We start from the raw sequence: 17,480 nt of genomic DNA on the forward strand, positions 1-17,480 counted from the left end.
GAGGAATGTCATCCACTCACACATAGCCAGGTTGCCTTCCCTTGTCTTGAGGTTTTCACCACATTCCTTAAGGAGGGGCTCTACCACAGGGAGGAAAGGTTAGATAGTTTCACTATATTCTCCTTTGGTCAGATTACCTTTGGAATTTTTTGTTTGATATTAAGTGCCACATTTTAAGATGACAGCAATCATAACCAAGTTTTTTTGCAGCTCATTTATAGCATTTTTTAGCTCCTCCTGACCGTTTTCTTAGTCCCTCGATCTCTGTAGCAATAGATTCTCTGCTGTCCTCTATACCTTTTTCAAGCCCAGCAATTAATTTTATGACTATTATTTTAAATTCATTTTCTGTTATATTGCTTAAATCATTTTTGATCAGTTCATTAGCTGTCGCTACTTCCTGGAGTTTCTTCTGAGGAGAATTCTTCCGTTTCATCATTTTGAATAGTCCCTGGAGTAGCGTGGAACTGCATGGCTCTTCCTCTGTGCTGTCTGGAGTAACCTGCATTGGTGGGCAGGGCCTCAGTCAGACCTGATGTCTGCCCCAGCCCACCACTGGGGCCACAGTCAGACTGGTGTGTACCTTATCTTCCCCTCTCCCAGGGGCAGGACTCACTGTGGAGTGGTGTGGCCCCTGTATGGGTACTAGCACACTGCCAGGCTTGTTGTGGTGCTTCTATGGGATCTGGCGTATTAGCCGGGGTGGATCCGCAAGGTGCACAGGGGCGGGAGGGGCAGACTCAGCTCACTTTGCCTTCAGTGGTCCGCTTCGGGAAGGGCCCTGTGGTACCGGGCAGGAGGCAGACCCGTTGGAGGGATGGATCCACAGAAGCACAGAGTTGGGTGTTTGCTCGGTGCAAGCAAGTTCTGTGACGGAAACTGGTTCCCTTTGGGATTTTGGCTGGGAGATGGGCGAGGGAGATGGCACTTCCTAGCGCCTGTTCCCCACCAAGCTGAGCTCTGTCCTCTGCGACTCAACAACTCTCCCTCCCAATGTCCTCTTGTCCTCCCCACTCTGAGAGCAGAGCTGTTGACTTATTAATATTCCAGATGTTAAGTCCCACTGGCTGTCAGAACATGCTCCATCTGACCCCTGTGCTTTTGCAAGCCAGACTCGGGGGCTCTGCCTTACCAGGCAGCCTGCCCCTCCGCCACCCCGGCTCCCTCCCACCTGTCCCTATAGCACGTACCGCCTCTCCGCCCTTCCTACCCTCTTCTGTGGGCCTCTTGTCTACACTTGGCACCAGAGAGTCCGTTCTGCTAGTCTTCTGGCAGTTTTCTGGGTTATTTAGGCAGATGTGGGTGAAATTTAAGTGATCAGTAGGATGCAGTGAGCCCAGCGTCCTCCTACGCCGCCATCTTCCACCAAACCTTGACAAATTGTGTCTTTAAGGGAATTGGCCCATTTCATCTAGGTTATCAAATATATAGGCATAAAGTTGTTCATAGTATTCCTTTGTAATCCTTTTAGTTTCCATGGAATCTGTAGTGATGTCCTCTGTTTTCTGCCATTATTAATTTGTATCCTTTCTTCTTTTCTTAGTTAACTTGGCTAGAAATTTGTTGATTTTATCAATCTTTTCAAAGAACTGGCTTTTAGTTTTGTTGATTTTTACTATTGACTTCCTGGTTTTAATTTCATAGATTTTAGTCATAATTCTTACTATTTATTTTCTTCTATTTACTTTGGACTTAATTTTCTCTTCCTTTTCTAGCTTTCCAAGGTGCAAACTTATTGAATTTAGATTTTTCTTCTTTTCTAACATATGAATTCAGTGCTATAAATTTACCTCTAAGCACTGCTTTACTGCTTCCCACAAATTTTGATTAAGTTGTATTTTCATTAAGTTCAAAGTATTTTAAAATTTCTTATGAGATTTCTTCTTTGACCCCTATGTTTAGAAGGGCATTGTTTAATCTCCTGTATTTTAATGTTTTCTAGTTGTCTTTCTGTGATTGATTCCTAGTTTAATTCCATTATGGTCTGAGAACACACATTGTATATCTATTTTTAAATTTGTTAAAATGTGTTTCATGTCCTAGAATATAGTTTATCTTGGCAAATGCTCCACATGAGCTTGAGAAAACATTAATTTTCCTGTTTTGGATGGAGTCTATATATGTGAATTATATCTAGTCAATTAAAGACGTTGTTGAGTTCAAGTATGTCCTTACTGATTTTCTATCTGCTGAATTAACCCATCTGAGACAGGAGTATGGATGTCTCCAACTATGATAGTGAATTCATCTATTTCTCTTTGCAATTCTATCATTTTTGTATCAGGTAGTTCGATGCTCTGTTGTTAGATGCATACGTTTAAAAAATTGTTATGTCTTCTTGGAGAACTGATCCCTTTATCATTATGTAATGCTCTTCTTTATCCCTACTAGCTTTCTTTACTTTGAAGTCTGCTATATACATTTTACATATATATTTAAAATGAGTTTCTTGTAGAAAACATAGAGTTGGATCTTATTTTTTCATACATTCTGATGATGTCTTTTAACTGGTACATTTAGACCAATGATATTCAACTTAGTTACCAATATAGTTGGATTACTATCATTACATTTGTTACTGTTTTTTGTTGCCCTTGTTCTCTGTTCCTATTTTTGTCTTTCACTCTTTTCTGCCTTACAGTTTTAATTGAATGTTTTATATGATTCTATTTTCTCTTTCTTAGCATATAAATCTTAGTTCCTTTTTGCTGTTTTTACTGGCTGCCCCTAGAGTTTTCACTATACATTTGCAACTAATCCAAATCCACCTTCAAATAATATTACACAACTTCACAAGTAGTGTATCTTATAATAACAAAATAATCCTAATTTTTTCCTTCCCGCTCTTGTATCATTGGTGTTAGTCATTTTGCTTATATACTAGTATACAGAAGCACTTATATACACATATATATACATAATTGCATATATTGTTGGTATTATTTTGAACAAAAAAACTGCTCTCTGTTAGATTAAGAAAAAAAATAAAAGTTCTTATTTTACCTTCATTTTTTCCTTCTTTGGTGTTCTTTCTTTCTTCATACATATCTGAATTTCTAAGCTATATTATTTTCCTTCTCTGTAATGAATTTCTTTTAACATTTTTGTAAAGCAGGTCTACTGTCAGCAAGTTTTCTCAACTGCCGTTTGTCAATTTCTCCCTCAGTTTTGAAAGGAATCTCACATGGCACAGAATTCTACATTAGTGGGTTTTTTCACAGCATTTTAAATATTTTAGTTCACTCTCTTTCCTTGCATGGCTTCTGAGGAGAAATTAGTGTAATTCTTATCTTTGTTCTTATTTGGATAAGGTATTTTTAACTCTGGCCTCTTTCAGGATTTTTTCTTTTGTCTTTGATTTTTTTTGTAATTTTAAACTGATATGCTAAAGTGTAAGTTTTCTTGGACATTTTATCCTGCTCGGTGTTCTATGGATATCTGGTTTGGTGTCTGACAAAAATTTGGTAGAAATTCTGTCATTATTGTTTCCAATATTTCTTCTGTTCTTTTCTTCCTTCTCTTTGAGATAGCCCCATCAACCTATGTTACACCTTTTCTAGTTGTTCCACAACCCCTGGAAATGTGTTGTTTTTTGATAGTTTTTGTTCTCTTTGACTTTTGGTTTTCATGGATTCTATTGCCATATACTCTAACTCAGAGATTCTTTCCTCAGTCATGTCTAATCTAATAAACTCATCAGAGATATTCTTCATTTCTGTAACAGTGTTTTTTTTTTTACCTGTAGCATTTTTTTTTTATTGTTCTTCCTTATGATTTGCATGATTCTGCTTACATTGCTCAGCTATTTTTGTGTGTTTATCCATTAGAGCCTTTAGCATATTAATTAATCATAGTTGTTGTAAATTCCTATTCTATGAAGAACATAGTATGTTAAGAATCTCAAATGGGAAAATGTGCACGGTGTTAAACTGGGGTGCTATGTTAAAAATAAATATATGATGGGAGCAACAAAAAAATTCCAACATCTCTGCTATGTCCGGTTCTGATGCTTGCTTTTATCTCTTGAAATTATGTTTTTTTCCTTTTTGTTATGCCTTTTAATTTTTTCTTGATAGCCAGACATAATTTATTGGGATAAAAGGAACTGCTAAAAATAGACTTTTAGTGATATAATGGTGAGATATGGGGGGAGGGGAAGCATTGTATAATCCCATGATTATGTCTCAGTCTTTTAGTGAGCCAATGCCTATGGACTATGAACTTCACAATAGCTTTTCAGGTTTTTTTTTCCCCCTACTGCCTTAGGTGGGACAGGATGGTTAGAGTTGGCTACAGTTGGGCACTGCTCTTCTTCTGCAAGGAAGGATAGAGCTTGCTCTAGTTGGGGACTTCTCTTACCCAGACCAGTTAAGGCTCTGATAATACCTCAGCAGGTTAGGTTTTGGTTAAGTAGTTTCCCCTGAAGGCAGGGTTTCATAAGAACAGAGTAATCTGTTGTATTTCAAAGTGGTTTCTTTCCTCCTTCCCTTGCCAGAAGTCCAAAGAGAGTTTTCTTTGATACTTACTTTGGGAATCTGGTCTAGTTCCTGAAAGTGAATCTCACAATATTGTGGTGCCCCCCCACCCCATGAATAGGTCTCACTGGCGTTTTTAAGTCTCAGAATTGTCTACACTAAGCCTCCAGCAATTCATCAATTATAGTTCAGGTTTTCCTACCCAGGCACTGGTTCCTGTGGTCAGCTCCTGATTCTCCACTCCTATAAGCCACAGCTCACTGTATTTGTCTAGCTAGTCTCTCCAATCTTGGGGATAGTGTTTGTTTTGTGTCCTCCTCTCTCTTATGAATTCAAGAGTAGCTGCTGATTTTTAAGTCTGTTTAGCTTTTTACTTGTTGTTAGGATGGAATAGGGACTTTCAAGCTCTTTCAATGTGTAACCAGAAAGTGGAACCACTAGTCATTGATTTTTTTTTTTTCAACATTTATTTATTTTTGGGACAGAGAGAGACAGAGCATGAACCGGGGAGGGGCAGAGAGAGAGGGAGACACAGAATCGGAAACAGGCTCCAGGCTCTGAGCCATCAGCCCAGAGCTTGACGCGGGGCTTGAACTCACGGGCCGCGAGATCGTGACCTGGCTGAAGTCGGACGCTCAACCGACTGCGCCACCCAGGCGCCCCCATTGATCTTTAATAGGAACAGATGGTCCCATTCTTTAGCATTAAGTGCCTATATCATTGATTTTTTTTATAAATAAAGGTAGTTTATTTATCTGTATGAATTGATGGAATGCTAATTTAAAAATATTTGGGGGGGGTGCGTCGGTGGCTCAGTTCATTAGGTGTCTGACTTTGGCTCAGGTTGTGATCTCGCGGTTTGTGTGTTGGAGGCCCGAGTCAGGCTCCATGTTGACAGCTTGGAGCCTGAAGCTTGCTTCAGATTCCGTCTGTGTGTGTCTCTTTCTCCACCCCTCTCCTGCTTGTGTTTGCAAGCATTCTCTCTCTCTCTCTCTCTCTCTCTCAAAAATAAATGTTAAAAAAAGTTAAATTTTTTTTGTAAATTCAGGAAAAAAGGGAAATGTTCCCTTATTCCTACTTTAAAAGTAACAATGTAATGTTTAATAGTTGCCTCTGTATTTTAAGAATTTACATTTTATTCTTAAAAGCATTTTTTAATCTACCTTATATTAATTTTTGTTCATTTCTTTTCCACAACATTTTCCTGAACAAAATAAGTTAGAAATATTGCAAATATAGTTCATGCCAATTTTGCTGTGAATAAAACTTAAACTCTACACACTGTTCTGATAGCAAGAAAACAAAAGTCTTCTAAAAAGGGTGTTAAAAACTTCTATTTGGCACGTAGGAGTTGATTTTCTCTCACTTTGATTTAGAAGCAGTGTTGCAATAGTATATTTAGGTATTTCTACACATTTTTCTTTCATTAAAGAGAATAAATGCTGATAGTTTTTTATATGGCTTACTTCCAAGCATCGATAAGACTAAACACTAGCAGTTTTTATTTCTGGACATTGTAAGAAAGAATTATTAAAATTTAAACTCTTTACTCAAACTGTTTAGATATAAATTTTCATCTACCCAATTAATTTCTTAATGCTATAATTTGATTAGTGTTTTACTTATTCAGATTAAAGATTGTTAATAAGGCCTATTAAAATCGTGATATATAATTTCATAAAAATAATTGTATTTTAGAAGTACTCTAGCAATTTGTAACAGGATGACTAATAGCAAAATTTATGTACCAAGAAAACATTTGGTTATCAACCTAAGGAAACAATGTCTAAAACAAAAGAGTCACGTCAATATATGTATTTATAAAACTGTTAAAGGAAACCAAATATTTCTTAAAATTGTATTTCTTATTTTCATTCACATCCTAAGACCCTAATATGAAAACACATGTTTAAAACTTTCAATTCAAGAATATTTGAGATAAAGTTCATAAGATTAAAAAAATACCTTAATAGAGTTCCAAACAGTAATCACTTTCCTGAGAAAAGCCTTTCCATAATTTACCATAATTGGCTATACACAAACAAAAAGTACTGATTTAGTATCTCTAAAAACTGAAAATATAATTTTTTAAACTAGAGGGTTCTCAGCTTTGAGGAGAATAATATTCAAGACACAACAAAATCGACAACTACCACCTCTGTTTGCGTACTATACTAAAGAATTACAAACATTTACTATAAATGAAATACTTAAAGTATGTCCCTATTATCATAACATTTATGATGACATAATAGTGGAAAATGTAGAATTTCTTCTGTATTGTCCTTGGTACAAATGGGCAACTTGCTGTCAAGAGTGGACAAGGCTACACAGTGAAAATTGAGATAAGACTCTTGGATAGGGAACAGGGTAAAGAAGCTAAGTAGTATATATGTATTTATATGTATAATTTTTAAAAAATTACTATGATATATAAAAATATTAATAAGGTATTTTTAAATAATTAAGTATATTCAATGGATTTAGCAAACTGCTGAGAAAAGGAAGTAAGAATAGTGAGAAAAAAATTAGATAATTCCTAGGCAGGCTAGTAGTATAACATGCACTGTATAATACAAAGTCAGTTAGGTGTATTGGGGGATTCTGGAAGAAACAGTTACCATTTCTTATTACTGAAACAGGCAGGTGACTGAAATGCAGAACAGTATCAATATGTGAAAAAGATTCAAAAGGGACCCAAACGATAGCACTCTATATACTTCGGAACAGTCTAGTTTTCACAATATAAAATCCAGAAATAAATCCAGTATAAATTTGAAAATTCAGTGTGTGACAAAGGTCATACATAAAGACAGGATTATTTAAGAAATGCTACTAGCACAGCTGGCTATCCATTGAAGGTAACATGAAACTGGATCTTATGATCTTATTCCAGCACACAAACTAATCTGAGTTTAATTAAACATAATCTGGAAAATCTAGGATACTACATGATACAATCCAGGGAGAGGTTAAGATTTATTAAACTAAGTTATAAACCCAAAAGTCATAAAAGAAATCACAGATACATTTTAACATATGAACATATCTTTGGCAAAAGATACTAAATGGCAAGTCAACAGACAGATCAGAGAGTTGAAAAAACACTGTGAAGACAGGACAGAGTGGTAATAGCCATCACAAATTGAAAAGAAAGGACAAATAATCAATACAAATAGGGATTTAGGTAAAAGGTACTTTTGGTTGAAAAAGGCCAGATGCATATGATGCTATTTTATAAAATAAATGCTTAAAAAAAAACTCCAAGTAGTTCTGTGTGTGTGTAGAGAAAAAGAGAGTGCATGTGCACATGTATGTGCATGTATATATGTGTATTATAGAACTATTCTTTTAAGACTGTGTAGTTGTGCAGAAAAAAGTGCAGGAACATACTGATTTTGCAAGGATATTTGTATAGTGGTAAGAGAGACAAATTATGAAGGAAAAGGGAAAAAATACTAAAATAGCTACTATGAATAATCACATACCTACATTGTTATAAAAGCATGCACATGAAGAAAAATTAAGAAAGGTATAGTAACCAAACTTGCCAGAGGGAATACCCAAGGAATTTCTATCAGTAATTGGATGTTATTTTGCTTATAGTCTCATAAAATGTAATCTGAAGTGGCCATGGAGGCCTATTATTATCATTCTGATGTGTGTATGTTTAGCTTGGTTGTTATTAAAAGAACAAGGTCAGTTCGGTCTGGTTTCACAGTTTACTCCAAGGGTCAACAAACTTTCTGTAAAAAAACAAACAGTAGATGTTCTAGGCTTTTTGGGCCATATTGTCTCTATCACAACTAGTCACCACTGTTGGGTAAAAGCACTCATTCACAGGTTGTGATGGTTAATTTTAAGTGTTAACTTATCCAATGCAAAGCATCAAGTTATTTAATCAAATGCTAATTTAAGGCATTGCTGTGAAGATATTTTGTAAATGTGCTCAGTATCTACAGTGTGCTGATTTTAAGTCAAGGAGATTATCCTTGATAATACATGGGCCCCATCTAATCAGCCTTGAGAGTAAAAACAGTGTTTCTGGGGAAGAAATTCTGCCTCAAGACTGCACTATCCACTCCTATCAGAGTTTCAGCCTTCTGGCCTGCCCTACAAATTTCAATGTTAACACTCCCTACAACTATGTTAGCCAATTCTCTAGATAGATAGTTCTGTTTCTCTGGCCAACTCTAATATACAGACAATACATAAACATAGTCTGGCTGTGTTCCAATAAAACGATTTACAATAACAGACAGTGAACCAGATTTGGCCTGTGTACGATATTTTTCCAACCCCTAGTATTATTAATAATAAAAGCTGCTTTTATTTAAAACTATGTTTCAGGCAGTGTGAAATGCGCTTCACATACAGATTCCAAGTGCCTTGTAAATTGGGAACTGCTCCTTTTCGGCTCATGTATTCCAGAGCTAAATGAGCAAGAATGATATTCCTAGAACTAATGAGTTCTAGACCATGAGCTTAGGTGTAAGAAAGTGTTTCTCAGAGAGGGATTCAAGATGGTATTCTCTTTGTTTTTATATTGTTTCATCTATTGGCTCTGGGGATTGAAAATTATTGCAGCACAAGTCAACCGGGTGTCTTGCATGTTTATTAAATGTGGCACCTTTTAATTAAACTCAAATTTCTAAAATTCCATTCAATTAGAGGAGAAAATTTCACAAAAATCACTAAATCTGGGGCTTATCATTTTTGGAATGAATGGAATTCTTTATATCAAAGATTTAAAGCAAAGGATCTTTAAGAAGGAAGAGTCCTCAATCTGTAGACTACTATTATTATTATTATTACATACTTAAAATTACTTATAACTATTTATTTTTGAGAGAGAGAGGGAGTGTGTGTGTGTGTGTGTGTGTGTGTGTGTGCGCATGCGCAAACAGGGGAGGGGCAGACAGAGAGGGGGAGAGAAAGAATTCCAAGTAGAGTCTACACTGTCAGCGCAGGGTCCCACGCAGGGCTCGAACTTACGAACTGTGAGATCATGACCAAAGCCAAAAGCAAGAGCCAGATGCTTAACTGACTGAGCCACTCAGGCGCCCCTAAAATTACCTATAACTTTAAATAGTAGATCCTAAACTTGGTTGATGCCACAATGTTCCCTTCTCCAGGGATTAATAAGATTCCCATCTGAGAAGAAATTGGCATCCTTTGTTTGCAACTCAGGGACGTCTCTATAGCCACTCTTTTCTCATCCCAGGTATTACCTTCTGTTAGTCAAAGCTTAGGAAATAACGTACATTTAAAAATGATTTGATTTAGGAACACCTGGGTGGCTCAGTTGGTTAAGAGCATCGGGTTCTAGGCTGACAGTGTAGAGCCTGCTTGGGATTCTCTCTCTTTCCCTCTCTGTTTCTCCCCGACTTGTACGTTCTCTTTCTCTCTTTCAAAATAAACTTTAAAAATGCATTTAAAAATGATTTGATTTACAAAAAGCAAACATGATCACACCTTTTATTTTTTCTTCTTCTTTTTTTTTTTTTTAATTTTTTTTAACGTTTATTTATTTTTGAGACAGAGAGAGACAGAGCATGAACAGGGGAGGGGCAGAGAGAGAGAGGGAGACACAGAATCTGAAACAGGCTCCAGGCTCTGAGCCATCAGCCCAGAGCCCGACGTGGGGCTCGAACTCACGGACCATGAGATCATGACCTGAGCCGAAGTCGGATGCTTAACCAACTGAGCCACCCAGGCACCCCTGACCACACCTTTTAAAGACCACATAGCTTATGCAAAGTGAAAAATATCTATAAGATTGCTTTTACATAGAGAAGCTTCTTAGAAAGTTAGGTTGTGGGATGACAAAAAAGGAAGAAAAATTGGAACTTTGAAATTCAGTATCTGAAAGAGAATTCTCTAAGCTATTAGCTAGCTGAAGAACTATTAACATAAGAGGAAAGGACTGTTATGACCATGACCAAATGACAGGCAAATTTACAAAGTAGAAAGGGAAAAATTACTAGTAGTATGGAAATTAATTTAAGTGGTGTGGGCCAAGTGGTGAACCAAGATATTTAGATAAAAAAAGGTACGTCAGAGTTGGTCGTAAGGATAAAAAGCTTAGCAAAAGAAGGCTAATTAGGGGAATTTTGCACACAAAAAAACAACTATGGAGTCTAAATTGATCAGAACAGTTCTGATTCCAAATATTTTCCTGTCAAATCATTTTGTACTGATTTTTAGATCAGAAAATATAGTCACCATTTTACCCATCTGTATCCACAATTCTATCAAATTGTCTTTAACATAGGAAAATTTCAAAAAATTTTTGATAATGAAAACTCATTAAAAACTCATGGAAACTCAAATCAGAGAAGGTACTTTAAAAACAATGAAAACTAACCATTCTTAAGAAATAAAAACACAGTTATCAGTGGTTTTTATGCAATTACTAGCATCAGTAATAGAGTGTGGAAAGTATGTTTAGCATAAAAAATTGGTGTCACACTCACCTCTGCTGATATCATCAGTTCTGGGTGTGGATGAAGCCATAATCTGTCAAAATCTGATCCATTCTTGCCAGGTTTGGGGGTTCTGTAGAGAAGTTACTGGTACCAGGTCTGACTGCCATAGCTCAGAAAAATGGTGCAGTCATTCCTCTTAGTGTAGAATATACTTCAGAAGATGTTTAAGGGACCTATATAATATTAAGCCCCAGAAAGACAATATTAGTGGTGGTTTAGACATGGAATATAATAGCTAACAGTTATGGAATGCTTACTGTGTTCCAGGAACTAATGCATTATCTTATTTAATATTTTCTTTTTTTATTATGAAATTTATTGTCAAATTGGTTTCCATACAACAACCAGTGCTCTTCCCAACAGGTGCCCTCCTCAATACCCAACACCCACCCGCCCCTCCCTCCCATCCCCACCCATTTAATATTTTCAACAGCTCTGTGGGGTACAGGTATTGTTATTAATCCCATTTTACAGGAAACAGGCTTATCAAGGTTAAAGAATTGCTGGGGCCCCTGGGTGGCTCAGTTGGTTGGGCGATCGACTTCAGCTCAGGTCATGATCTCAGGGTTCGTGAGTCTGAGCCCCGCATCAGGCTCTGTGCTGACAGCTCAGAACCTGGAGCCTGCTTCCAATTCTGTGTCTCCCTCTCTCTGACCCTCTCCCACTCACGCTCTCTTTCTCTCAAAAATAAGTAAGTCCTAAATAAAATTTAAAAAAAGTTGCTCAACACAACAAAGGTAGTAAGATAGAGGCAGAACTAGGATATGAACTCATGCAATCTGGTGCTTCAGATGTGCATATCCATAACTACAATGCTAGTAGTATACTCAACTAGGCTGCAAATAAATAAATAAATAAATAAATAAATAAATAAATAAATGTGTTTTCTAAAAAGGGCAAGTTAATTTCCTCTAATATGTTCACTTTATCCCATACCACATGCTGAATCTTTAACTCAAATCCTAAAAAGCTAGACTGGCATTTATATGACAATTTTAAATAATAAACTTTGAGTCTTTAAAATTTACAATATTTTACAATTTATAATAGTGAACAAAGCATGGATAGTCTGTTAGTCTCCCAGAGTGAAATGGGAATGAGAAGTGATAGTGCATTCCCTTCAGATGAAATGACAAAGATATTCATAGAAACCTCATACTTCATGTATTGGAATTATTTGAATACAATGCATCGCTTAAAACCTAATAAAACAGTCACTTTAACAGATGCCGTTGAGTAAGTCTACAAGTCTCAGTAACTTTACCGTTAAAGAACTTTTATGTTTGATACATTCAAAATAAGTACAATATCACCTGAATCCACTTAATGTAATCTAAATCCACATCAATTGCAGTTTTCTCTTACTCCTTTTTATTTTTTACTAATCATTTACATACTAAGCTTACCACATTTACAGGGTTTTTAAATGTTTCGCCTAATTTTCACAGGACCATTTACCTTAAAATTTTCCTCCAAGTGAATTTTTACTGCAAAATCTGTAGCTACACTATCAAAGATCAGTATCACGATTTTAAGAGACACGACTGTAAAAGTACACCACCACCAAGGCTGAATGACCACCAGCAAGAAACGGTCCTGGGCAACTGGCTCCTACCCTGAAAGGTGAGGGCTCTCAGACCACGGGCAGGACCGGCAGAGAGTGGGAGGAGGGGAGGTCGGGAGAGGCAGTGCTTGGTTTAAGTCAATAAACATTCACTGCGCCACTTACCAAGCGCCAAAAAAAAAAAAAAAAAAAGGGAACTGGGCGGTATTTCGAGCAGTGGGTCCAACTGGTTTGCCAGAGGCGGCAAGAGCCGATGGCGTGGACTCGGGCGCCGGGGCCGGCAAGGCTGAATTAGAGCCTCTAGCCAAGTAAGCGAGGCGGCCAACTAGGGCTGGGCCTCCAGCACCCCTCTCCCGGCGTCCGCACCCTTGCCGGCCCAGCCGCCAGCCCGCCGGCCCACCAGCCGCAGCTGCTTACCGGTGGCGCCTTGCTGCCTCCCTGGGGGCAGCCCTTCAACGGTTGCAGCAGTCAGAGCACCACCCCGCGGTAGGGTACGTCGAGCCCGCCCGCAGCTCTCGGGTCCCCGGCAGCGCCGCCCCTCTCGCGAGATGTCGGCGGAGTCCGTGAAGTGGGGGGAAGAGAAGGGAGGGGCTTTTAACGGTGGCGGCTGGTTCTGCGCCGGATCTGAGAGAGGGGCGGTCGCCATTGTGCTTCTCTGCGGACTGCTTTGCCTCAGTTAGAGGCCTAGAACTGCGAGGAGGAAGGCAGTGCTGCGGTCGTTGCGAGAGGGACGCGCCTTATTCGTTGCCAGCTCGGGAGCAGGGGTAATAAGCTGCGGCGCACGGGCTTTTCTCTCTCTGGGAGTTGGTTCTAACCTAGGCCGCGTGGGGGAGGGGAGAAAACGAAGTACAGGCTTGGGGACGCGGAGGCTGCTTCCTCCGTCTTTACTTGGGGCGGAGGATCGTGATACGGAGTCACGGGGACGAAGGGAGACTGGGCGCAGGCCTCTGCCGGTGGTCTTTCATCTCGTGGTGGAGTTTGTGACGGGTGGAGGGGCAGATTGTACGTCTTCCTTAAGGACGTGTTGTTAGCAAGGGCTGGGGGTTTCGGCCCTATCTTGGCCTTTGGAGGCCTGCTTTTGACTCGGGGTAAGGAGGGTCCTCCAGAACCCTGCGGGCCGGGCGTGTCACGAGTGAAGTATTTAAGGAGCGCGGTGTGGAAGGCGGGGAAGTTTGGGCCTCTGCCAACCCGGTCTCGAATTGAAGGGACTTTGCTAAGCCCCTTAAGTTGCGGTGGCGCTTTGCTCGTTGATCGCCCTGTTTCTTGAATATCGTGATACTTAGAGAGTTGCTTTGTGTTGTGATAAATTTGTATGTTCTTCGAGTTGAAATAATTGGTGGTATGTATAAAAAACGAACCTGGGGGCGCCTGGGTGGCTCAGTCGGTTGGGCGTACGACTTCGGCTCAGGTCATGATCTCGCGGTCCGTGGGTTCGAGCCCCGCGTCGGGCTCTGTGCTGACAGTTCAGAGCCTGGAACCTGCTTCAGATTCTGTGTCTCCCTCCGTCTCTGACCCAGCCCCATTCGTGTTCTGTCTCTCTCTGTCTCAAAGATAAATAAACATTTAAAAAAATTAAAAACAAAAAAAACCAACGAACCTGTTGGTAGAAGAAGTAAAAATATGGAAGGCACGATTTGTAGAATATTCCCTCATTTTGATGGAACTGCGTAGTGAAGATGAACATGTACAAACACGCACCATAAAATACTACAATTATTTTTTTCGTACGTACACAAATAGATAGTAATATACGGGGGAAATCTATCCCGGTAATGGATTCCTCACTAGTGTCGTTTGGCACTATTGAGAGTAAATGTGCCAAAGTGAAATTGAATTTAGTAAGGTGTCTTTTGTTTGTTTGTTTGTTTGTTTGTAGGACTTTTATTTTTACTTAAACCTCCCCTTACTCCCTTTCTGTTTACCACTAAGAGGTAAGGTTAAAAATGAATTTTTGTTTTAAAAACCAAACAGTATGTTGTTAACAAGGCAGACAAAAAGTGTAACGAGATTTTTTTGGTGAAGATAAAGATTTTGTTTCAGAAATGAGGTCAGTATTTCCTTTACAGGTCTACAGCCTTTTGTGAAACAGTTGTGGTGTATGAGGCATTTAGAGTCAGAAGACCTGGATTTGAGTCTTAATTTTGCCGATTTTAAATCTCTTCAGATTTCCTTAAAAACAGCAGTTTTCCTAGAGTTGATGTGAGGACCAAAGTGGATGAGGTCGCCTGTAGTAGTCAACACCTAGGGGACATAATACTCTGAAAGTGAATTTTTAATGTATATAAAAGCAATTGGAATTGATACAAGTCCAGTTTATATTCCAGTCAGAATAACCTTAAAATATTACTCTGCCTGTAATTTCTCCTTCCCCCCAGTAACCTGTATTTATATAAATTCTATAATACAAATGTTTTTATTTTTTTAATTTACATCCAAATTAGCATATAGTGATTTCAGGAGTAGATTCCTTAGTGCCCCTTACCCATTTAGCCCATCCCCTCCAGCAACCCTCTGTTTTCCATATTTAAGAGTCTCTTCTGTTTTGTCCCCCTCCCTGTTTTTATATTATTTTTGCTTCTCTTCCCTTATGTTCATCTGTTCTGTGTCTTAAAGTCCTCATATGAGTGAAGTCATGTATTTGTCTTTCTCTAATTTCGCTTAGCATAATACCCTCTAGTTCCATCCATGTAGTTGCAAATGACTGCAAGTGTTTTTAGATAAGAACTTTTTACAGCTTTTCCTTTGCTTTAAATGATGCCTCAGATGTCAGCCTGTGGATATGCATAGTCTTGGCTTTTCTCAAAGTTGCACACAGGGTCAGATGTCTTGAATAAGAATGATAAAAATTCCTACTTAAATACAAGTGATTACTTTTTCTGCTATGCTGGTAAGAGTGCTTATTTTCCAAGATAAAGTACAAAGATTCCCTTATATAGACATGCACATATGTTCTACATGAAGATGTCAGGTAATCAAGTGAGACCTCATCCGTGGCTCACATGCAGCCAATCTCTAATGAGCTCTATATCCATTTTACACAACTCTTCATCTGGCTTATGTTCAAGAGTTGCTCACATTTTAATACTATGTTTTAGGAAAATGGTAGTGCAAAATTATCAAATTATGTAAAACATTTTTTGATAACTTACTGTATTCCAGCTGCTAGACCAGGGCTTCACATTACGAGAATGAGCTGGACACCTCATCTGCCCTCTACAACTCACAGTTTAGTCATTAGACTAATGTATAAACAACCACTGCTATTATCTTAGTGTAGGTACATAGTAGTACTGTGGGAGGACAGAAGAGGGGTGCTTAATCTTTGGGGAAATTTGTACAGAAAGTATTGCTTGAACTGAGATGTGGAGAAGACTATAGGAGTTTGATAAGGAAACTGCAAAGTCATGGTATCCCGTTTTGTTTTAGGAATGGACAGTTTGTTCCCATAGCTGCAACGAATTGAATGGAAGATGACTTGAAAAACCTCTACTGTTTGAGAAAGTGCTCTGTGTCTTTGGAAATGGAGAGCTATTATGTCCCTAAGACCAATAAAAGTAATTTTTAAGATTGCCTTTACTGACAGCATCTTTCTGTTACTGCAGATAATTGTCAGTAATAAAGAACAGTGGGAAATGCTTAAGTGGAAGGCAGTGAAATGTTTGCATCAAACCTTATTTTTAACCAGCAAATTAAACTTAACTAATTAACTTTTAACTCCTAAATAACAGATTAACAACTGATCCCATTAGGATTACAATGTAAAATGAGTAAGATTTTGAATTACTTGTAAGATCTATTGAATTCACTAAAGCAAAATTCTGTTATAGTGAAATAATTTATCTCCGCACAAATCATTATTTTATAGAAATACTGTCTTTAAAAAGTTGCTGATAGTAAGATGAACCCAAGGGCAAGGGATAAAATTATAATTTGAGAGTTGGCTGTGGTTTAATTTTCATTGATCTTAACTTTTCTATTCTGGTCTGAAGTCATGCCATCGATCAAAGCTGGTTTTTCTTGCTCTCAAGTATATTTCTCTGTGGCTCTACCAGTTAGACTACATAAGTTGAATACCTGGTTTTGAAGTCACCTACTGTTCTCCACCCAGTTTTGTCAACAGTTTTAAAAGAGGGCAACTTCTGAACTTTAAAAGCTAGGTTCTCATCTTTCTATTATTATTGCACTTTAGTATAATGTGTCTCTCACCTTCCAGAAAAAAAAAAATAACTAAAATGGTGGCCACTCTGAAGATTGAAACTTGATATTTACATTTTAATTTTTTTCTTAATGTTTATTTTTGAGAGAGAGAGAGAGAGAAAATATGAGTGGGAGAGGGGCAGAGAGAGAGAGACACAGAATCTGAAGCAGGCTCCAGGCTCTGAGCTGTCAGCATGGAGCCTCATGCAGGGCTGGAACCCAAGAACCATGAGATCATGACCTAAGCTGAAGTCAGATGCTTAATCGATTGAGCCACCTAGGTACCCCAGCAGATTAAATACATACTTTAAAGGAAAACAGATTATTTCATAAGGTAGTATATAGACTATAGTCGTTTTCTCGTGAAGATGTTAAACCTTTTTCTGATTATTTTTTAAGACGTGGGTATGTTTGTGTCTTAAGTATCTGTCAGCCAAAAACCCAGAGGCAGTTTTTTTTTGTTTTGTTTTTTAAAGACCCAAAGAGTTCTCTGCTTTCTGATGTGACCACCCAGTGTGAATGAAATAGCTTCCACATTTCCATGTTCACTAGAACCCATAAAACACTAGGATTTCCCACTTACAAAAAAAAATTATTTTTTCCCCAGAAGCAGATTGATTAAAAGACTATACCAAATAGATGTAAATAATGGAATTATAACTATGCAATTCTGTGAGACTACTGGCTATTGAAATACATTGGTATTTTGTGTGATAACTTTGGCCTTCATGCCATGAATTGATTGTGTAGTAATAC

The 17,480-nt window shown here is 38.1% G+C and overlaps 1 protein-coding gene across 9 annotated transcripts in view; it reads left to right on the forward strand.

Moving 5' to 3' along the window:
• The first annotated feature begins 13,119 nt into the window (after positions 1-13,119).
• Positions 13,120-17,480, forward strand: part of MARCHF7 (membrane associated ring-CH-type finger 7) — a 60,007-nt gene continuing 55,646 nt past the window's right edge. For 7 of the 9 annotated variants that reach the window (XR_006296837.1, XR_006296836.1, XM_043576857.1 and 4 more), the window contains exon 1: positions 13,120-13,291. The gene's annotated coding sequence lies outside the window, so the exon portion shown is untranslated. The remainder of the gene's footprint in view (positions 13,292-17,480) is intronic. The other 2 variants (XM_043576860.1, XM_043576861.1) reach the window with 2 other exon arrangements.

This window comes from Prionailurus bengalensis, chromosome C1, assembly GCF_016509475.1.
Source record: "Prionailurus bengalensis isolate Pbe53 chromosome C1, Fcat_Pben_1.1_paternal_pri, whole genome shotgun sequence".
NCBI classification, from domain to species: domain Eukaryota; kingdom Metazoa; phylum Chordata; class Mammalia; order Carnivora; family Felidae; genus Prionailurus; species Prionailurus bengalensis.